The following is a 24,773-nucleotide window of genomic DNA, read 5'->3' as shown; positions in this document are numbered from 1 at the left end:
ATGTCATAAAATATTAAATATCCATAAAGTGCTCAGAAAGTGTACTGTAAACACCAAGTAAAGTCAAACTGCAAATATTTCTGCTTTCAGACAATCAAAGTCTTTGGAGAGGCCTGAAGTAGGTGTTTCTCCATACACATTTAGGCACCACTAAAAATGCTACACATTATCATTTTCTCTACGCAACCCCAATTTTTGGAAAAGGCAAAGGCATTTTCCTCCCACACTGCCCATGGCTAATTCCACAGTCCTACAAAGAGAAAATTTACTAGGCACTTAAGGGAATCAAGGCATTGTGGTACATGTAATGAGTTGCAGAAAGAGACAGAAAGTGATTAGGAATTGTAAATTGTAGGTAGTTTCCACTGTATTTAATTGACACTACAGCATATTCACCTTGGTAGTTCTAAAAACTATTCCTCTATGATAGAAAAAAATTGTTTTTGTTTAGGTGGGAGAAATATTGTTAGGTGGGAGAAATACTGATTCAAATGACGCATCGTATTATCTTCATTGTAGGCTGCACACTTCCACAGCCACTGGTCCTCCAAGTACATATCATGAATGTTCACTTTTAATTCAAATTATAATAATCAACAATACTAGAAATCTAAAAATCTAAAAATCTATACTAAAGCATCAATAGAAAATATTAATAATGGTTTAAAAGTAACTGCAGAGCGTAATGCTGTTTTGAAGTTTTTACAACATGGTTACAAAAACAAAATGTTGGTGTTCTACTAGAAATATAGTTGGAATATCTTCATTCCCCTCTGTTTTTAATCTTATACATGCAAGAAATTATGAAGATACAACAGGCTCATTTTCTTGGGAAAACAGAAGAACTGGAAAGAGGTTCGTGCGCTTTCAAGCACACATGGTTTGAGTGTCTTTAACTCTTTTCCCTCTCATGCAAGAAAAGTCAACAAGGTAAATATATGTTATTTTTCAGTACCTCCATAGGCCCATATCCCATGGTAGTATCCTTAAGGATTTTATCTCAAAGTCTTACACTGGGGTCAGGTAAGCTAGGCCTACAAAATTGTTTTGAGGGTTACATAACATATACATAAGCACACTGAGGTGACAGAGAAGACAAATGCTACGAAGTAAAAACTAATAATGATCACAGCACCAAGAAAGTATGTATTAACTATTTGTACACTACATATTGTACTGTATATATATTTGGGCTCACAGTGTACCCTTGGTCAAGTTCCTTCTCCAGGCTTCAATCCTTGCTAATAAAATGAAGAGACTGCATTCCCTGATCCCTAGGTCTATTCCAGCTCCCCAAATTCCCTGGCTTCTTGCATCTGACTGAAGACTGAACAGTATAGTTTCAAGTGATTTTTCATATCCAAGTCTTCTTGGTGTGCTTCACTCACAAGGGAATGTATTTAGCATTCATTTCTGATGACTACATTACAGAGCGTATTCCATATTTCACTGAATCTCCACAAGAGTCCTCTAATATTCTCACTTCTCCCATTTTATAGGTAAGAACAGTGTGGCTCAGATATGTTAGACTTGCTATTTAATCCTAGATCTATCTTATTAACTATCCATGTTCTTCCCCTGATGCAAAAATAATATATTGAATCACATGCTGAGGAATTAACAATCAAGCGCCAGGTTATGTGTAAAATGTTGTGCACAGGTTACATACAGGTGGCAAGCATCTCCCTATCTCCATGGTGCCTGTCTTACAGCGCTAAACCAAAAAGCTGTGTGTCCTTAATTGCACAAGGTCATTAGGAGCCCCACATGTGCCAAGAAATTAAGGCAAGAAGAGATTACAAAGGTCTAGAAAACAGAGACAGAGTAACTTTTAACCTGAAAGCAGAAGAGGGAAGATCTGAGTGGTCTCATGTAGGGCCCTGTAGAAGTTATTTATCCCTTCCCCACCCTGCTCCATCAGGCCCCCAGATGATTCTAATGTACAATCAGGGTTGAGAGCCACTGATGCAGGAGCCACAGGAAAGTGGCTGAGCATGGACTTTGGAATCAGACTGCCGGGACCTAACACAGGCTGACATTCATGAACTATACAGCATTCCAAACTTACTTAACCTGCCATTGCCTCAGTTTCCTCACTTGTAAAATGGGAAAGATAATAGTACATGCCTCAGAGTGTGTGTGAGGATGAAATGCAAAGGGCCTAGAAAAGTGCCTGGCATATGTAAGTACTAGGCTAATATTGGAAGACCTCAAATGTCTAGTGAAGGAATTCTGTAAGCCAACAATGTTAAAATGTTCTCTTACAAACGATGGAGACACAAGATGACAGCTTTCTTCTTTCTTTTCTCTTCTCTTCTCTCTCTCTCTGTCTTTCTTTTTGAGACAAGGTCTTGCTCCATCACACATGCTGCTGTGCTGTGACATGATCACACCTCAACGCAGCCTCAAACTTCTAGGCTCAAGCAACCCATCCGCCTCAGCCTCCCAAGTAGCTGGGACTACGGGCACGCGTGTCTGGCTAATTTTTTTTTTTTGGAGAGACAAGGTCTTGCTATGTTGCCCATGCTGGTTTCAAACTCCTGGCCTCTGGAGATCCTCCTGCCTTGGCTTGCTTTCTTTTATATTTAAATTGTATACTTAAATGCAAAAAAAAAAAAGAGATAATCTTATATTAGTCCATCTCCAGCACCTCCCCCAGACCAAATTTTTAAACAGGAAAATAACCTAATAAAATTCATTTTTAGGCAAATGAATTTTGTTGAGTAAACTCAAGTTTTTAATCCTAGTGCAAAGAAATCGAACAAGTTAAAATGCAAAATAGAATAGCAGAGCAGTGGTACTATCTGTCCATATTCCCATTACAGGCTCTAAAAATTATTTATGTTTCAAATACTGGGAAGGTGAATAAGAACATCTATGATTATCAGATAATGCAATTTTTTAATCCTATAGTTGAACTATATTTCCTCAAATAATGTACCTTCATTAAGGCACGTTTACATTTTCCATATACACTTTCAAAAACGAGACTTCTCTCTTTCTATAAATTCTTTACATTTCCAAGAGAAAGGTAAAGCAAATAATATAAGATCCTCCATTTAAAAATGAAGAAACTGAGTGTCCGAGGGACTTGCCAAGGCTGCCAATAAGCGAGATGAACACTGATTTCTTAAATAGCAACGCCAGTGGTGAGGTAAGGGAGAGGCCTAGGCAGCAGGATGAACTGGCACCCAAAAATCGCTGAGGCTCTCACAACCTGATAATCCCCCATCTCCAAACACAGTCCAGTGAGATCCTGTGTCTTGGTTATGTGAACAGCCTCACAGCTGATCACTGTCTCCTGCTGAACCACTCCAGCCAACCTGCTATCAAGTCCTCCAGCTTCTACATCTTTAAGGGCTCCTAAATTCACTCCCTTTCACTCACCCCATCAGCTTCACTCTTGGATTCCTCACTTGTGGCCCTGTCTTTGCAGTCTCTACCCTTTCTAATGCAACATCCACTCTCCCACACCACCCACTGAGCTTACCCAAGCCTTTCTGCTAAGGAGGAAAAGTTTAGGCCTAACATATTTGTGCTATTTTATAATCAGGAGCTTCTGCATGTCATTCTTAAGCCTTGGATGGTGCCGCCCAATCCAACCGTGGGTAGAAAGGCTGACATCTTCTCTCTAATCCTTTCTATGCTAAACAGCTGTCTCACCATGAGTCTGGGGAAAAAACTACCACCAGTCATGTTACACTATGGTGTCATGCAGGAGACTAAAATTCTGTAAGCCTTAAGCACTTAGGATGCAAAAAAGAACAGATGCCTGAAATAACTAGATGATATGCATGGGAAGCAGCGACTTACATACCCGTCGAAGGAGGTGGGGAGAACTCCTTCATAAGGCCAGGACAAACTAGCCTGCATCTAAAGGAGACTTAAGTAGAGTGCCTAGACAATGTCAGGGTGGGCGTCTTCATGTTTTACATGAAACAAACCCCACAAAGCCAGCGTTTCAACCAGAACAGTTTGTGAGTATGATGGCTCCAAATCTAGGCCCTGGATTGGCTGTACTGGCCCATGGTGGACACTGCCCAGGATCCTCTCTCCGGCTCCAGGGCCAGGGGCGCGGGGAAGACAAGATGACTCCCACACTCCCCAGTACAAGAAAGTCTCCTTCGTATGGGGTCAGGATAGCTCGACCTCCAATTTACTCTCAGAAGTACAGGCTGAATTCCCAGGATTACTGGACAATATGCCTAGGAGGAGCACAGACTTCTGTTTTCTAAAATGCTTATAATGCACCATCATGGCAGAAAAACCAGGGGGAGAAATGTTGTACTTAATCATCACTGACTGATCAGGCCCTGGAACTAGAACATGTTACTTTATTACAACATGTGATTAAAACTGAAAACAGCAATGAATAACTAAACGTCTACTCACTCACTCAAAATCACTTATGTAACACTATGCACCAGAGTTTTATACTGTCCTACAGACATTAACTCATTTAATCCTCATTAATGACCTAATAAGGTTGTCATTATTTTATATATGAGAAAACTGATTATCCCGATTTTACACAGGAGAAAACTGAGGCCCATAAAGGTTAAGTACTGTGCTCAATGTCCCTCAGCTAGTACACAGTAGAAATGGATTAAAACCCAGTTAATCTGTCTCTAGAATCTTCGCACCTAACTCCTGTCCATACTGCCTACCATGTTATCACTGCCCTAAACACAAATAAGATCTGCCGATAAAAAAATTGTTCGCCGATCCTCAGAATCACCTTGTCCTATTTTCCTGAGATGTATCAACTGTATTTAGAATAAAATTTATCTTGTTCCTGCAGAGGTAAACTAACATCAACTTTACCTTCCAAGACACAAGAATTTAAGGAGATAATATGCCTCTGTCCAGAGAGAATGTATTCATAGGTGTTTCTATCTAAGGTCTGTGGTCTGTCAAAGAAAGGGATGATTACAAATTCATGTAAATGAGCGATGTTGTGTTTTCCTACGTACTAAAATTAGTCACGTAAGACTTTAATAACTATATTAATTAGGAAATTCAAACTTAGTCATCCTTTTCTAGATAAGGGGAATTCTTGTTCCACAGAAACTCAGTGCATGCTGTTTTTCATAAAGAAAAACTTACAACTCATGTATGTATGTCTTCCCTAAAGTTGAAAGCTTTTTTTCTTTTTAGATTTTTTTTTTTTTTTTCCCCTGAAGGGAGGCACTCCCAGCAAAAAGAAGCAAGTAGATTTGCAGTGACTTTTCTTCGCAAAATAGTACTGGATAATAAGATCAATGATGATAATAAACGGCCCAAAATAATATTACTGCCAAGATATCAGAAACGTGTCCCTATTAGACTTGCTACATCTTAAAACACTAAATTAGAACACAGTAGCACTGGTGTTTTTCGTTTGTTTGGTATCTTCAATCCTCAGCCCAAAGACTGGCACATAATATGTACTCCATTAATATTTACTGAATAAGTAAATAAAAATAAGCACCTGTGTTTGGACTATCTATATCATTGGTCCAATCCAAAATCAAAGACTTCATAATCTCTCCAAGGAGAACAGTTTTGTGATACTAATTCACTGGTGTACAAACACTATTGTCAGAGCAAAACCATCAGCTAACACAAAATAGGAAATCAGGACATTTAAGGAGCATAATAAAAGATTATATTAATGTAAGCAAAAATCAAATAGCAAAGCAGTTTAAGTTTTAAGAAAAAGATCTAGGTTTTTTTATTCAATAAAAAGAGAAAGAAAGATGTAGACAACAAAAGAAACTAAACACTAGGAAGAATACAGAATTTCTATCTCTGAAGGTCTTTAAGAATAAGTAAGACATCACCTATTTCATAGAATTTAGGGTTATTTTTGCAAGAAGACAAAGTTCACATAGATAGCATATACTAGCTCTACAATTCCTTGGTTATGGCATATGAAACAAAATATACAACTAAGCCAAATCGGCAAATGAAGAAGCTGAAAGTGCCACTTCTTAGGAGAGGAATAACAATTTGAGGCTATCATGAATTTACGTAAGACAAACATTTCAAAAATTTATCCTAGTGCCTAACAAACTTTCCTTAAAAGATATTTTCTTTCAAATTAAAAACAGTAGCTTTATTAATGCACAACCCATTTCAAATTTGAAACACAACTCTAAACCATACCTTGTGGAATGGAAAGCCATGATTGTAATGTGGAATGAGACCAACTGAAATCAATATCAGAAATGTGAAGTAAGTAAATACTTTTTTTCCTGGGGGTAGTATAAAACGTATGAAATTACAGTAGTAAGAAGTTATTAATTTGAAATTATAAAGTGGAATGGAGGACTTCAAAATATTCAAAGATTTTTCAAAGAATTCTGAAAGCAAAGAAAACCATACTGTGCTCTGGAAAAACTTACCTTTTAGAAAAACAGCATTTCATTTGCACAGCTGCTTGCCCATGTTGTACTGCAAAGAAACAGCAATATGGACCCAACCAAGCCTAGCACTGATTAAAGCTGCATTTTTGGATTCACAGGTATTCACTGATTGGCTTCTACACAAACATTCATTATTCAATAGTTAATCCAACTTAATCATTAAACCCGAACCAGGTGAGAACAGGAACTGTTAAGTTACTTATACAATAGAACATTCTGTCAAGGAGATTTATGAAAATTTCAACAATCCCTGGGCAAAAAAATCACTAGTAGCAGAATGTTATCTTCAAGTCAGAGGAACTAACTAGTAGGCACTCCGAACTGCTTGCTAAATGAAAGAATAAAGGAATGTTCGTTCAGTGGGGGGAAATGGCTTTTCAAATCGACTTTTTTTTTTTTTTTCCCAAATAAAATGACTGCTGTTTAAAACAGTTATTTGTGGATTTGACCCAACTGCTCATGTTCCAAATGGGTCACTGTCCCCAACCACTGGGATCCTCACCATGGGGGCAGAGGTGAGGCAGCCGTGTGTGACTATACCAGCACAGGCATCAGGGACTATGTGTCTATGATCCTATCTTCAATGGGATTTTCGGAGTTTTCTATCACTTGGTGTCACAAAAAAATTTAGCTCTTCAATTATGTTTAAAATTTCTTTTCTCCAACCTTATTTTCTGCTTATAGTGGAGAGTTTATGAGATATGCAAAATACAAGGAGGAAAATAAAATCAGTCCATAATAACATCACCTAGAAAGAAACTCTTTCATCACTGTAATATATTCTTTTCCATTTTATGCACATAACTTGACCCTGTGTGGCCATGGGTTCCACATCCAGATCCGTGGATTCAACCAACCACGGATGGAAAATATTTTTTAAAAAGGATGGTTGCACCTGTACTGAACATGTGTAGATTTTTTTCTTGTTACTATTCTCTAACCAAAACAGCATAACAACTATTCATGAAGTACATACATTGTATTGGGTTTTATAAGTAATCCAGAGAAATAAACAGGAGGATGTCTGTAGGTTATACACAAATACTACACCTTTTTATCAGCGACCTGAGCATCCACAGAGTTTGGTGTCCACAGGCAGTCCTGACACCAATCCCCTGAGGATGCCAAGGGATGACCGTATGGCCCTCATATAAGCAAACCATATGACATGCAATTTCTATATTCTACTTACTTTACTCAACACCATAATGAGTACATCCCCTTGTAGTTACAAATTCTTCTAAAAAATTACCTTTAATGGCTACATAACATTTAATTGTTTAAATTTACCATAATTTGGCCAGGTGCAGTGGCTCACACCTGTAATCCCAGCACTTTGGGAGGCCAAGGCGGGTGGATCACCTGAGGTCAGGAGTTCAAGACCAGGCTGACCAACATGGTCAAACCCTATCTCTACTAAAAAACACAAAAATTAGCCAGGCATGGTGGTGGGCGCCTGTACCCTCAGCTACTTGGGAGGCTGAAGCAGGACAACTGCTGGAACCCAGGAGGCAGAGGTAGCAGTGAGCCGAGATGGCACCGTTGCACTCTAGCCCAGGCCAACAACAGCAAGACTCTGTCTCAAAAATAAATAAATAAATAAAAATTTTACCATAATTTAACAGTTTCTCTGTTGTTGGACACCTAGTTTGTTTCTTCTAATTTTTTATAAGGACAAACTATGCTGTAATGAACATCTTTTTGCCAAACTATACCAGAGTATTTTTATACACTGAACCTTTGTCTGATTTTGTCATTCCTTAACATAACAGCTTTAAAAAGGAGTTACAAAGTTAAAAGTTAGGAGCATTTCTGAAAACAGCCACATTTTTGCTACATGGTTTCTCATTCTGTTTGCCTCACAGTACCGCCCCAAGCCTCCGAGGCAGGCAGGCCACACTCTGGGACCATTGCTGCCAACTCCCTCTCACTGTCTGTCAGAATGACTGCATTTTAAAACAGTGAACAACATGATTATTCCAACGCAATTAAACCCAATTATTTCACTCGTTAGTAATTATTAATATCTTCTCTACATGAGGGAAAATAAGACCTCAGTTTCCTCATCTGGAAAATGAGGAGAGTCACACTACATGACGTCTCAGGCTGTTTTGCGTTCTAACATTCTATGATTCTCATCTTTTGCTGTGGAGACACTGAGTTTAGGTTCACAAGACACTAACAGAAGAATATAATGTAACCTATTCACTTAAAGCTGTTCAGCTGTTATTTAATCTTGCTTCTCTGGAAGCAGTTCATGAACAATAATTCTGCAAATTGGAAATACTTAAATACAATTGTCATGCTGTTTTATAAAAAGAAAGATAACATTTACTTCTGGTATTTTAATACATAACCCAGTTTTTGATTCTCAATTCAGGCTCCATAAAACTAGATTGCACAGCTGGAAATTCTGATTCAAACTTGTAACTTCACAGAAAACCAGATGCTATATTAAAGATAAGGTTTCCTAGAGAAGTATAGCATTTTAAAAGGCAACTGAAAATCTGTATTAGATTTTCTCAGAAAAACAGAAACCTCCAGGATACTCCTAAGCATTAAGAACCTGCACATTATCGGAAAGATGAAGCTGCCAATCTGCAGTTAATATGTCTAAACAGCATAGAACATACTCATTTGACGTACACACAAAGACCTCTATTAGGTGTAATATACCTAAAAGTATCTGCTAGATACCTCGAAAGCACTATAGGGCAAAGGGAAACAAATGACAACACTATTTTTTTAATCTTGTGAAAATTACATTAGTATAAAATGTACCAAAAACACCCTAACATTGTTTTAGTAAAGAATTTGAGTGGAGCCTTACTACTTGAAAAACAGTAAAAAATAACTAAAACAATGCAATTGGGAAAACAGAGAAAAAGAATTTAGGGAAATTGGCAGTGTTACTAAGTTAGCAAGAAGCTAGGAGTCAATAAAAACTTTACTTGTAAAAGAATATTTCTGTTCTTGAAAATTAACTTCATGGCATAAAAGACTACTCAAGGATAAAACTTTCCCTTTTATATCTTTTCAAATGAAACTGAAAAGGTTCACAGGTTTGGAGTCAAATTTTACATAAAAAGTTTTTCCCAGTATTCAATATCAGTGAAAAAAAAATTTATTGAGTTATTACTAGATGCCTTGAGTTGAGGAAATTGCGTTGAAGGAAAAAAAAAAAAAATACACAGCTCTTTTCCCTGTTGTAGCTTTCAGCAGCAGTCCACACAGTGGAGGGATGGGGATCCCTGGAAGTGGAGGCTGAATTGCTAAGGTGTATGGGGCACATGTAATTTTAAGGGAACTGATGTCTAGATCCCCAACCTTCATCTGTCTTCTTCCTACGCAGCTCTGCATGAGAACCTGCCATAACCCACATTTCATTGGCTCTACTTTCCCACATGCCGGATGCAATCTCCTTCTCCTACTTCAGAACACAAACAGAGTTCTCACCAAACCTGCCCCCACTATGCTGCACTGTCCTGGATATAAAAACCTCAAACATAACGACGCTCAGAAATCCTGCGGAAGCTGAGAACATGAATGACTCTAATGACTGGACAACAGAGTCTCTCACAAGTCAAGGGCTCCCAATTTTTTTCCATCCAACAAAATTAATAGAGAATCTAACTGAGTTGTCATCTGACAGGTCACTAAAAAAAGTTAATGCAGTTTTGGCATGTAATTCAGAGGAAGTTCCAAGAAGTGAGTGGAGTGGCAGTGCCCTAACAAAAGCTCCCTTCTTATCTCCTTGTTTTCATTTCTTAGAGACAGCTCTTATGTCTCTAAGAAATGAAAGCTAAGAATGAAATTGATATTAAACCTTGTCAGATTCTTTAAAAAAGTGATATTCGTCTACTTGCACACAACCTAGGTAGCAAAAACTAAACCCATGCATCACCTTGAGAGGCTCTACTGATAAAATAGTGTATTTTTACTGTTGTCGTTTAATCCACATACACTGGTAATAATTACAAAGGTAACTCAACACGGAACAACACAACATACAACACTTAGAGACTTTTGGTCATCATTGGAAATTTTTTTTAAAATTAAATTTCAATTTGCATATCTATTTCTGTGGCACAAAAATATGATAAAATGATCAAGAAAAGATTTCTGGGTGACAGGAGCACCAAAATCTCAGAAATCACCACTAAAGAACTTATCCATGTAACCAAAAACAAGCTGTTCCCCAAAAATTACTTTAATAAAAATTTAAAAAACATTTCCAAGCATAAACTGGGATAGGACATTATGTGGGGAAAATGAAATGGAAATGTGAGTTCAAGAAGAAAAAGGTTGTAAAACTGATGACTGTAAAGTTTTTTTAAGAATTTTTTTTCAACAAATGATGGTGGATATCAAATATGGTATTCAGATTCCATGAGATATATTTAAAAGAGTGGAACTTTTTAGTTCCGCTTAAAATGTCAAGTTTTATAGTGCACTGAAAATTATATCCTTTGCAATTATTTAAACTTACAATGAAGAATTATAGATGTCAGATTGATAGATACATATGAGAGGTTACTCAGTTTTTTCCCAAAATTCTTTTAGGGGATACATGAATAAAAATGTGTAAAAGTCACTGACTTACACATCTAGTAGGGAGAAAAACACTAAACAAATATTTACAAATAAAATTCTATGAAGCAAAAACATAAGCATACTATGAGAGCTCTCTGAAACAGAAGAACAGCATATGTAAAGGCTGTGAGGTGGAGGAGAACATGAAATGTTCAACAAATCAAGCTGGATCATGCCATGCTTTCTAATCTATAGTAGATATTATTATTATTTTTTTTTCTAAAGAGATGCCTGGAAGGAAATGTTGTAATCTGGAAAATGATCCACTCAGATCTACTTATATATTTATTATTTCTCAGAAAAAAAAAATCTGTTGCTTATCAGTGAAAACAGCGCATTCATTCATTCACTCATCCATTAAATATTAACTGAATACCTGTTTTGTGCCAGACTCTATGAGGCACTCAGGATACAGGAGTACACAGACAATAAAGCTCTGATACCACTCTAAACTCAGCAAGAAGTATTTACTTTCAGAGAAGGAAAAGTGAAGTTAAATGGGAGACTAAGAGAAAATATTTGCAAATTATACACATGACAAAGGACTTGTTCAGAATGTACAAAGTACTCTCAAACTCAAAACTAAGAAAACAAAAAACTAAACTAAAATTGAGCAAAAGACTTGAACAGACACTTCACTAAAGAAGGCAAAGGGGCACATGAAAGATGTTTGGCCTCATTAGCTATTAGAGAAATGCTAATTAACAATGATGTGTCACTACACACCTATTAAAATAGCTGAAATAAAAAATACTAACAATACCAAGTGCTGGTGAGAATGTGGAATAACTAGAATTCTCATACATTGTTGGTGGGAGCAAAAAATTGTACAGCCACATTAGAAAATAAGCAGCAGTTTAAAAAAAATAGTAGACTTATTGAGCTCCAATTCACATAGCAAACAATTCATCCATGTAAATTGTGCAATTCCATGGTTTTTAGTATATTCGAAAGTTGTGCAATTATATCTCCCCAATCCGTTTTAGAAAATTTTCACCACCCCCAAAATCCCATACCCATTAGTGGTCACTCCCCATTTCCCCCAACATCCACAATTCTGGGCAACCGATTTACTTTCTGACTCTATGGATTTGCCTGTTCTGGACATTTCATATACAGTGATTCCTTCACTTATGGTGGGGTTATGTCCCAATAAATCCATCATAAATTGAAAATATGGGAAGTCAAAAATGCATTTAATACACCTAACCTACCAAACATCACAGTTTAGCCTTGCCTACCTTAAGCGTGCTCAGTACACTTATTGAAGTATTTACCTACAGTTGGACAAAGTCATATTCAAAGAATGCTGGCAACACAGTACACTGTAAAGTATGGGTTGTTTACCCTCATAATTGCATGGTTTACTGAGAGCTGCTGAGGAGCATCAAAAGGGAGTGACATACTGCACATCGCTAGCCTGGGAAAAAAATCAAAATCCAAAACTCGAAGTATGGGCTGGGTGCAGTGGCTCATGCCTGTAATTCCAGCACTCTGGCAGGCCAAGGCAGGCGAATCACTTGAGGTCAGGTGTTCGATACCAGCCTGGTCAACATGGCGAAACCCCATCTCTGCTTAAAAAAAAAAAAAAAAAATCAGCCAGGCGTGGTGGTGCACATCTGTAATCCCAGCTACTCAGGAGGCTAAGGCATGACAATCGCTTGAACCTGGGAGGTGGAGGTTGCAGTGAACTGACATCAAGCACTGCACTCCAGCCTGGGTGACAGAGACTCTGTCTCAAAAAACAAAAACAAAAAATCAAGTATGGTTTCTACTGAATGCTTATCACTTTTATAGCACTGTGAAAGTTGAAAAATCATGTCCTGAACCTTAGAAAGTTAGAGACTACGTGTAAATGGAATTATGCAATAGGTGGCCCTTGGTTCCTGTTTTTTTTTTTTTTTTTTAATTTAGCATATTTTCAAGGTTTATCCATATTTAGCAGGTATCAGTACTTCATTTTTTATTGCCAAATAATATTCCATTGTATGGATATACATTTTATTTATCCATTCATTAGTTGATGAACACTCAGATTGTTTTCACTATTTGATTATTATGAATGATGCTGCTATGAACATTTGTGTAAGGCAGTTTCTTATATCATTAAACATACACTCACCTAGGAATCTTACTCCTAGGTATTTGCCCTAGAGAAATGAAAATGTATGCTCATGCAAAAATCTGCACACAAACATTTGTAGCAGTTCTATTCATAATTGCCAAAAACTAGATACAACCCAAATGTCCTTCAACAGGTGATAGATAATTGTAGTACCTCCATATAACGGATAGTACTTAGCAATAAAGAAGGAACTATTGATACACACACATCTAGAATCAACCTTAAAGGCATTATGCTGACTAAAAGAAGTCAGTCTCAAAGGGTATATATGATCCCATTTATATGATGTTATTGAAAAGACAAAATTATAGCAATGGAGAACAGTTTGTGGGTTCAGGGGAGTGGCGGTGACTACAAAACGACAACATGGGAGTTTCTGAAGGGAGATGGAACTGTTCTGCATTCTAATTGTGAAATGGTTATACAAATATACATACACACAAAGGGAGAGAGTACAGAACCCCCAGTGGATGCCTGAAACCAAGGATAGCATTGAACTCTATAGATACTATGTTTTTTCTATACAAACACACCTATGATAAAGTTTAATTTACAAATTAGGTACAGTTAGAGAATAAATGCAATAATAATAAAACAGAAGAATTCTCGCAAGTTATATGAATGTGGTCTCTTTCTCTCCAAGTATCTTATTGTACTGTAATCACCTTTCTTTTTGTGATGAACTGAGAGGATAAAATTCAAACCACAGTTGACCACGAGTAACTGAAACTGTGGAAAATTAAACTATGGATAAGGTGGGGGATGGGACTATTGTACATAAAATGCTAAAATTCATAGAACTGTATTAGCAAAAAGGTCAAGCTTACTGTATGTTAATCTACAAATAACATTTAAATTTTTAAAAAGCAGCTCTTCCTAAGCCTGTGCTCAGCAAGGAGAAGGCCATGTTCTCTTGGAGCACCAAGATCGTGAAGCCCAGTGGCGAGAAGCCAGATGAGTTCCAAAGAATGCTGGCAACACAGTACACTGTGTTGCTTGCAATGTGCAGTATGACACTCCCTCTTGATGCTCGGCAGCAGCTCTCAGTCAGCCATGCAATGAGGGTAAACAACCCATACTTTACAGTGTACTGTTAAGAGTCCGGCATCTCCCAGGCTCTTCTGGAGCTGGAAATGAACTCGGACCTCAAGGCTTAGCTCACGGAGCTGAATATTATGGCAGCCAAGGAAATTGAAGTTGGTGGTGGTCAGAAAGCTATCATAATCTTTGTTCCCATTCCTCAACTGAAATCGTTTCAGAAAATCCAAGTCCGGCTAGTATGCGAGCTGGAGAAAAAGTTCAGTGGAAAGCATATTGTCTTTATCACTCAGAGGAGAATTCTGCCTAAGCCAATTCGAAAAAGCCACATAAAAAATAAGCAAAGGCATCCCAGGAGCGTTCTCTTGACAGCGTGCATGACGCAATCCTTGAGGACTTGATCTTCCCAAGTGAAATTGTGGGCAAGAGAATCCACGTGAAACTGGATGGCAGCCAGCTCAAAAAGGTTCATTTGGACAAAGCCCAGCAGAACAACGTGGAACACAGGTTGAAACTTTTTCTGGTGTCTCTAAGAAGCTCACGGGCAAGGATGTTAATTTTGAATTCCCAGAGTTTCAATTGTAAACAAAAATGACTAAATAAAATATATTCACAGTAAAAAAAAAAAAAAAAAAAAAAAGTTACAAAGCGGCAGCTAGCTAGAGAAATATACAAGTCTCCTAGTCCCTTATGTTCTAGCCTGGAAAGGAAGCATTCCATATTTACTGCATGCTTACCACTGATCCGTCACCATGCCACAGAGGCAACCTCAGAACAAATGACCTTGGCTATCCTAACACAAAAGTAAAAGGCATTCTGAGTCCAAATATAGGATGTTTTTAACTTCAATACTAGCTAGCTTTCTATCACTGCTCAGGAGAATTATTAATCACCACTAAATAAAATGCATCATGGCTGACATTCCCCCTAGTGCACAGGACACTGAAGTGCCCATGTGAAAAGCACCTGCTTTTAGGACTTCAACTTAGGGCTCATATCTGAAACCACCGTTATTTTGTTTTTGTTTTTTGTCTGTTCATGGTGTCTTAAGTATGTCATATGTGGACCTCACCATATCCCCCAGTTTTGCTTCTCTAGAATACAACAACCTATCTCTGAACTGTCACTTCTTGCCTCCCATTTATGGCACATATCCTGTATTTCACTTGACAGCATCCCAAAAGTTTGGTGAAAATCTTGGGTTTTTTTTGTGTTGCACAAAGATTATATAAAAAATATATATATGAAGTTTGTTACTTGGAGACCAGGAGTGCCAGATACTAAAATGTCAGGATTATTTTGAAGTTAACAAGAAGGAACTGCTGTGTAACAACAAAAAAAATTTTTTTTTTCTTCAACTTTTATTTTAAGTTCTGGGGTACATGCGCAGGATGTGCAGGTCTGTTACATAGGTAAACGTGTGCCATGGTGGTTTGCTGCACAGATCATCCCATCACCTAGGAGTTAAGCCCAGTATCCATTAGCTATTCTTCCTGATGCTCTCCCTCCCACCAGTCCCCACTTTGACAGTCCCCAGTGAGTGTTGCTCCCCCAACACGTGTCCATGTGTTCTCATCATTCAGCTCCCAGTTACAAATGAGAACAGGCAATGTTTGGTTTTCTGTTCTTGTGTCAGTTTGCTGAGAATAATGGCTTCCAACTCCATCCATGTCCCTGCAAAGGACATGATCGTGTTCCTTTTTATGGTCGCATAGTGTTCCATGGTGTATAGGTACCACATTTTCCTTATCTAGTCTATCACTGATGGGCATTTAGGTTGATTCCATGTCTTTGCTATTGTGAATAGTGCTGCAATGAATGTATGCACACATGTATCTTTATAACAGAATGATTTATATTTCTTTGGGTAGATACCCACTAATGGGATCGCTGCGTCAAATGGTATTTCTGCCTCTAGTTCTTTGAGGATTGCCACACCATCTTCCACAATGGTTGAACTAATTTACACTCCCACCAACAGTGTAAAAGTGTTTCTATTTCTCCACAACCTCGCCAACATCTGTTGTTTTTTGGCTTTTTAGTAATCGCCATTCTAACTGGCATGAGATGGTATCTCACTGTGGTTTTGATTTGTATTTCTCTAATGATCAGTGATGTTGAGCTTTTTTTCATATGTTTGTTGGCTGCATGTATATCTTCTTTTGAGAAGTGTCTGTTCATGTCCTTTGCCCACTTTTTAAAGGGTTTTTTTTTCTTATAAATTTGTTTAAGTTCCTTGTGGACTCCGGATATTAGACCCTTGTCAGATGGATAGATTACGAAAATTTTCACCCATTCTGTAGGTTGTCTTGTAACAGAAATTTAACTTGGAATCAAAAGACCCTTATTTAAATGAGCATGGGTTTTGGTTATAATCCAGCCATATTTTAGACAAATAATAAACAATAAGTACAACCAATATGTTAAAATCAATAGTAAGTGTGTTAACAAAGTATGGTAAGTGGTGATAAGTGTTACAGGACAAAAAGCAAAAGTAAAGTAAGGTAAGGGAAATCTAGGAAGCGTGTAGGGAAAAAGTGAATTCTAATTTTCAACAGGGTGGTCAGGATGAACTTATTGAAAAGATGACATACAAAAAAATGTTTGGAGGAGAAGTAATAGTTATGCAGACAGGTATACTTGGGGAAAAACATTCCAAGTAGAGGAAACAGTAAGTACAAAGGCCCAAGACAGGTGCGTATCAAGCATGTGTGATGAACAGCAAGGAGATTGTCTATTAGATCCTCAGGTAACAGAAATGATGTCAGGTAGGAAGACATCTGTAGATGTTTCTAAGTGTAGGGTTTCAAAGAGGTCTGACCTGGAAATATAAATCTGGGAGTTACTGGACTACAGAGAATATTTAGAGCTAGGGGACTGCAGGAAATCACCACGTATCATTTTATGAGCATTTTATAATGGGTGCCTACTATGTGTCAACTGTGTGCCAAAGAGAGAGACAGAAAGAGAAACTCAGCTTCACAAAATACTCTGCTAGTTTAACTTTAGTTTAACCAAAGCAATGGAGGAAGGCAGAGGAAGAGAAACACAGATCATCCCCAGTCACAGTTTTTTTAAAAAAAAATTAAAGAAAGTTAAGAAAAACAGATTGTGTGTAAAATATAAGTAATCTTAAATCTGGGTCTTAATCTAGGTAATTAACTTGCAGGCACCTGCTAAATGTCTCAGATCCTCTTTGTCAAGTCATTCACTAACATTATTTTCATCAATCTGTCCATCAAGAAATCCATGACATGCAATTATTAAAAAGTCAGGAAAAAACAGATGCTGGAGAGGCTGTGGAGAAACAGGAACATTTTTACACTGCTGGTGGGAGTGTAAATTAGTTCAACCACTGTGGGATACAGTGTGGAGATTCCTCAAGGATCTAGAACCAGAAATACCATTTGACCCAGCAATCCCATTACTGGGTGTATACCCAAAGGGTTATAAATTATTCTACAATAAAGACACATGCACATGTATGTTTACTGCAGCACTATTTACAATAGCAAAGACATGGAACCAACCCAAATGCCCATCAATGATAGACTGGATAAAGCAAATGTGGCAATATATACACCATGGAATACTACGCAGACATAAAAAAGAATGAGATCATGTCCTTTGCAGGGACATGGAAGAAACTGGAAGCCATTATCCTCAGCAAACTAACATAGAAACAGAAAACCAAACACCACAGGTTCTCACTCATAAGTGGGAGTTGAACAAGGAGAACACATGGACACAGGGAGGGGAACAACACACACTGGAGCCTGTTGTGAGGTGGGGGACAAGCAGGAGGGAGAGTATTAGGACAAATACCTAAAGCATGCAGGGCTTAAAACCTATATGACGGGTTGATAGGTGCAGCAAACCACCGTAGCACATGTAGACCTACATAACAAACCTGCACATTCTGCACATGTATCCTAGAACTTAAAAATTTAAAAACTTTAAAAAAAGAAATCCATGCCATGGCTTGAACGTGGGTTGGAAGATGAATCAAAGGTACAATGCATTCTGACAGTTTCAAAGAGGAATGTAGCTTGTCCAGACTATGCTAATGTGGACACTCACAGTTCCTTGTGCCAGCAATACTTTATCACGGACTTCATACGACAGCTATGTTTTGTTCTATGAAACTGAATGTTTGATTTTTTATCATAATCATTCCTAAAAATAGTGATTTCATCTCTAATATATGAGTTGAATATTAATCATAAAAGAAATCCTAGGGAGGACAGCATAATTTTGATGCAATTCTAGCAGCAATTCCTGAATAGCCTTTGCTTCAATAGTTTGGAATATGTATTGTTTAGGTACCCAAGGCAGGCTAGAAATATCTATTTGAATCAATATGGTAGGGGGATCAATAGTCCTTCTAAACCTGGGTGATGGGATATTTGTATACTAGGGCAGCTATAAACTGAAAAATCTTAAATATGGGACCAAAAATATGTACAATCACCAAACAACACTCATGATTTGTGTGTGTGTGTGTGTGTGCGCCCCTAGGTTAAGGTCCTCTTAAACATAAACTAATTCTAGTTAGCTTTCCAAAGCAGGAGAGAAGATTTGAAAAATACTAAGATAATACATGAAGGATGGGTTAAAGTTCAGGTTTTATCAACCTAAGCCCTATTGACATTTTGGGCTGGATAATTCTTTGTTTGGGGGTGGAGACGGGGATGTTTGTGGGAGAACTGTACATTGCAGAATATTTAGCAGCATCCCTGGCCTCTTTCTGCTAGATGCCAGTAGCAGCCCCCTAGGTGTAATAACCAAAAATGTCTCCAGATATTGGCAAATATCCCCTAGAAGCAAAATTGCAAGAGCCACTAGTTTAAATGATCAAAAGATGGGAAGGGCAAGGATATTGCTAGCCTCTGAAACAACTAAACCAGATATTTAAAACTCCTCTAGAACTCTCTTAACTCCTACTTGTTTTGTCTGCATTTTAGCCTTAATTTTCTCATTGCAGCTTAGCAATGAAAACTGGCCACCAACAGCTCCTGCGCTTTGTTTGCTGAAATCCAGGCCTCTGGACTAAGAATAATTCTTTTTTCTAATTCAACTTTAAAAAACCTTAGGAAAGGATTCTGATTGGCCTGATTTGAGTCTGGTTGCTACCTCTGGTCTGTGACCTAGAGGGTAGAAGATATTATGGAAACACAGCAGCTTGTACTGAAACCACTTGATTGAAGCCAGAGGGGGGATCAGTTCACAAGAAGAAGGAAGGTACTATTGTTGACAGAAGGGTGGTTTTGGGACCAAGGATAGGTATCTGCCACAATCATCTACTGTTGATTAACCAGCACACCATAGAGCAAACAGCCAGGACATTAACAGTCCTTTATAATACTGAACTAGATTTGCTTTTCTGCATTTGAGGCACGTTTGTGAGTCAGTACTCTGGGAAGCATGAGTTGGTAAGTAGGTAAGCAGATTACACAATATCTAAGCTTGAAGGTTTTTTCACCAATGTATCTTAAAGTGACTTTCTGGATGACACATTTAAGTAATCCACAGATGAAAACTGGGAATATTGTTACTAAATATTGCTCAAAGTTAGACATGGCAAAAAGCTGGCAGTTGGTATGCTTTGTGGGCTATTAATAAAATATACTTTTAACATGTGACTCTGCCTCAATCAATAGAAGACCATAATTGACCAACCATTGCTCAATTTGTGGACTGACAGAAAACCAACTGTTTGTCTTGAAACTCCAACTGGGTTTGAGAATAAAATCCAGGAATATAATAATAATATACATATCAAACGGACATAAGGGCATTCAATTTAGAATTTAAAGAAGGAAGCAGTCTAAGTTGAAAAATTTTAAGACTTCCCAAAGAATGAGAGGAGACAGATATAGGAAATCCTTCCCTGATTGTCTCTTTAGGAAATCTCAGAAATTTGGTTCTATGTTAAGTAAAGAAGTACCTGTACTTTGAGAGTGGAGATTCAGATAGAGGATGGGCTCCTGTCTGGCCTGGATCTCCAATCTTGGCTTTGTCTAAGCAAGCCAGGGCTCATGGGGTTTCCCATTCATCTGGGATCTTCCAGTAGAAGTAAGACTCAAGTGCCTGATTACAGTTTTATCCCAGAAGCAGCACCACTTTATCCGGCCAGGAGCCAATCATAATCAAACTACAGAGAAAAAGGTTTGAAGAAGGAAAGGAGAGTGTGGAGGATTTCAACCAACAGAGTTAGACTGCTTCGTGGAAGTCATCTTATGGTCATGGCTCTCACTGCTCTGTTCCTGGATCTTATGGTTGCTTTTAAGGGCCACATTCCCTGGTGAGCAACATAAAGGTATAGTGATATTTTCAAAGGTCATAAGTAGATTATTTAAATGTGACACATTGAAAATCTCTAAAATCAAGTTAGTAAAAATCATACTGCTACATCTTAAACAGATACCTGACAAAACAGCATGGCTGATGAAATTTTTAATGCTGAGTCAAAACCACCCCAGCACTCCATATTGACAGCAAAGCCAGAGGTCTGGGATATCTCCTTGCTAATGCAGTAATGAATTGCCAGTTGACTGTGATCAGGCAATCACAAACTTCTGTTTTTTTCTTATAAAGACCGATGTTCCATCACTGCTTTTATAAATGGTGTGATTTCTTCCCCTTTTAACCTGAGGGTAGGGGTGTGATAAAGACACTGAAGACCTCAGTGGGGGTAAGGACATGCAATTACGTTAAGAGTCAGTACTGGAGAAAGAACTGTTGAGAGGGCACCTTCCATTGCAGGTGAGAATCCAGCCTAAAGGAAATGTGATCATCAACCACACACTTCAAAATCCACATGGCCAGGACTTGTATATTACGGCTTCACTGTATCAAGCGGCACCTTGAAAGTAGTAAGTATTCAATACTGTTTACTGACTCTTTCTGAAGGCTTCTTTATGAATCATGAAGAAAAAGATATACGTAGATACACGAATCAGAAAAATGTTTCTCAGTCTTCTCACTACAGATGGAGAAAGCAGCTGCATAAAAATTGCTGTAAGTAAAGCTATCAACTTCTTAAGCACAGCAACAGATAGCTTCCATGGAAAATGGAGACTTCATGAATAAAATTCATTCTATCATTGGTCTCATTAAAAAAATTTAAAGTGAGAAATTTTAAAAAGTTCTATTGTTCAGTTATTCGGTTATGGCAAAAAAGAGAGTTATATGTTACTTAGATGTGATTTCTACTAACTTTTAAAAATCCTTCACTCCTACCTTTCAATACTAAGATCTCAAATGGATGATCCACTCTCTCCTCATTTGGTTAACAAGGAGCAAGTGCCTGTCACAAGCCAGGCACTGTGTTTTAAGCAGTAACACAATGGGATAGGATAACATCCATCTAGTCTTTGATCTGAAGGAGCTTACAATCCAGTGAAAGTGGCATAAACAGGTTAATCAACAAATCAACGAATAGAAAATCCAAACCACCAAAGGGAGTACCCACACATTAGGTAATGAAAGCAGGAACTAGGAGGGGGCTCTGGGCTGTGGGAAAAAAAAAAAAAGAGAAAGACTAGAGAATGCTTTCTTTGGATCAGATAAGGGGGTATATGAAAGAGGATCCAAAGGGTCTCTCAAGTTCCCAGATAGGAAGGCTAATCTTTTGCCTTCTCTATGAAGATCTGAAGAAGCACACAATGGAGGCTAATTATAACAATAGTTCCATAAACTATTGTTTGGAATATAGTTGGGAAGGAGGGAAGGAAATCATATTATCCAAGTGTTTGCAAGTAAACGTCTCATGAAAACATTCAACATAAGGTACTTGTAATCCTCTTTAAGTTTCACTTTCTCCATATAATTCTCAGAAAGTACATTCATGCAACCAAATGAAACCACTTCTCGCCCCAATGACAAAGTCCTTAAAAGTTCCAAAGGATAGTGAGACCTAAAAGAATAAAACTTATTAATATAACATACTAGGAAAGGTTGTAAAATTTCTAGAAAAATTCATGGCCTAATATGCAATGATTACTTCTAATAATACCTCAAAACATTTGTTTCCAGTGCTAATTGTAAGGCTAGTAACTGCGAATACTAAATAATGGAAAAAAAGAGCTTTGACTACCACATTAGCAGTTCTAAAAATTGTGGTCATCTTTTGTTTACCTTGTGTTTTAAGAAAAACTTGAACAGCCAAGGTTCCCGGATAAAATTTAAATACTTTGAACTGGCTGTGGTGGTTCATGGTAATTAATTCTTACTCAAAGACTCATCAGATCATAAATTGACTTTATTAAGAGAAATTATTTGAAATGGACTTTGAATACTATATACTGTCTCTTATACTGGATACCAGTCTGATTAGTAAATGAAATAAAAATGTGTACCCAGAAAAAACTATAAGACATTTGATAAAAGAGAGACAGATGTGCTTTAGCAGTCTACACATATTTTTGGAGACATTAAGTGTACAAAGCAACTGGAAATTACCTATAGTTTTCTAAATTTAAGGAGAAAATAAATTATTTTTTCCTAGCACATAAAAAAGAGTTATAGTCAGCAGCAACATTTTAAAGGCTACTTAAAAAAAATACTACTCACTGGTAAAATCCCTTCCCCCACCCCATGCAGTCTTTTCTCCAGTGCAAATTATTGATTTGCAGACAAGAATAAGTATTCCGAAAACAGCATCTGATTACAGCATAAGCTATAGCAGATACAAAACCTTTTGTGATGAGAAAAGGCAGTTTCTCGAATCTAAGAAGGTAAAACACCAAGTAGCAAAAATGAATCCTTTAAGAACTATCAAACCAAACAAAAAATAAAATTAGATATAAATTCAAGTTTTAGACTGTGGTCAATTGAGGTCTAGACAAAACCCTGTGTTTGTTCACTGCCTAGTCTCCAGTCTGCTCCAAGTTTGAAAAGGTAATTGAACACAGTCTATAATTACTGGATTAGACACAGATGGGCTCTGTACATTTCAGGGGGAAAAAAGCACTGTTTTGATTCATTTTATGATTGCCTGTAAGGTCAGACTTTTCAAAATGTACTTTCATCTGTTAAATGGTTTCTCAAATTCCCTGGGGTATATCTTCAACAACTGTGATGTTTTAAGCAATTTGGGTCTATCAGATCCTGTCTTTGAATATAACTAGCTGCCCATTTTCTAGTATTATAAATGTGCATGTAGGTTAATTGCTACATCTCTTACATATTTTCTGAAGTTGCAGTTTTGGAGGAAAAAATTGAAAAATTATGCCTCTTTTCCAACAGGAATTGGCCATATTGATGATTTTCACATAAGAAAAAAATCTTTAGCTATATACAAAGTCTATGAAAAATATTTTCTAGCTGACTCAAGTGAAAAACAGAAACAAGGAAACATCAACATTCTGCATTTAAGTTGTAAGCAAAGTAATCTTAGATAGATACTTGCAACTGAATAATTTATAAAACAATGCACTCGACTAATGTGCTACACATTTTTATTTAATAACTATAAATAAATAGGAAACATTTTGTCTGTGCTAACATTTAAACGATTTTCCAATTTTAAAAAAAAGAAAAACTCTAAACATAACATTCTGCATCACTTGCAGTAATAATGATGTTTTTATATAGCAATATATTATAAATTCATAGTGAAAAATAGTATCTAACTTGGAGAATTCAGTATTTGGTCCCTTCAGTGTAGTGCCTATCTTATTTCCAAACATCCCATATTAAAACGATTTATGCAACAGCACTGACAATACACAAAATTTGTATGAACATTTGTGGCATACTCAGTAGCATCGGTTACAATGCCACAGTCTTCTTTGCTTAGTATACTTTATCACAGAAAGTTGGTTCTAAGGCTGAGATTTGGTCACAGGAACTCCTGACTGTATCAATCAAACAATCCTTTGGAAAATAGCTATAGAATTCCCAGGGCTATTCCAAACCAGCGGTACTGGGGCTCATCAGTACATTCTTCCCCTTATTCCCACCGACATCATGACATCAGGTGCTTCTGTTTTTTCAAAATCTCCTTTCCAATTATAGCTTCATTTTCTATTCCCAAAATTTACTTCAGTTAGCTACTGTGATACTAAATAGAAACACCCCAACATCAGAAAAATAATAGGAAGACAGTGTAGAATAAAGAATAATCCCCAAAAGTTTGTATATTTTAGGAAGTTGGTTTTTTGTTGGTGTTGTGTTTTCACACATAAGGAAAAGGGGAATTTATAGTCACATAATTAAAACCTAAGTTGACATTCTTCATAAAGTCACACATGTATGCAGAAAGCTTTATAATTAAAACAAAAAGATTTATAACCATGTTCAAGAAAATCTAGCAATTTTACTAACACTCTTTACAAAATGCATAAACGTGATTTACTTATAACCTCTTCTTGTCATAAAATCAAGAGTTTCTAAACCACACAGATAATCCTGTGTTTTTAAAAACCACTAATTTCAAAAGAAGATAATATTTTACAGAGACAAAAGTTCATTTCACTACCTACATGAATATAGCAATCACCATTCCCTTTATAAGTGTTTTTTAGTTTTTATTTTTTTTGAGACAGTCTCGTTCTGCTGCCCAGGCTGGAGTGTAAGCGCGGTCTCGGCTCACTGCAACCTCCGCC

The 24,773-nt window shown here is 37.2% G+C and overlaps 1 protein-coding gene and 1 pseudogene across 4 annotated transcripts in view; one reads left to right on the top strand and one right to left on the bottom strand.

Moving 5' to 3' along the window:
• Positions 1-24,773, bottom strand: part of STX18 (syntaxin 18) — a 123,519-nt gene that overhangs the window by 78,992 nt on the left and 19,754 nt on the right. The gene's annotated exons all lie outside the window — the stretch shown is intronic.
• LOC112624223 lies at positions 14,031-14,748 on the top strand (annotated as a pseudogene).

This window comes from Theropithecus gelada, chromosome 5 (genome assembly GCF_003255815.1).
Source record: "Theropithecus gelada isolate Dixy chromosome 5, Tgel_1.0, whole genome shotgun sequence".
Classification (NCBI taxonomy): domain Eukaryota; kingdom Metazoa; phylum Chordata; class Mammalia; order Primates; family Cercopithecidae; genus Theropithecus; species Theropithecus gelada.
This window is presented reverse-complemented; position numbering and strand designations above follow the sequence as displayed.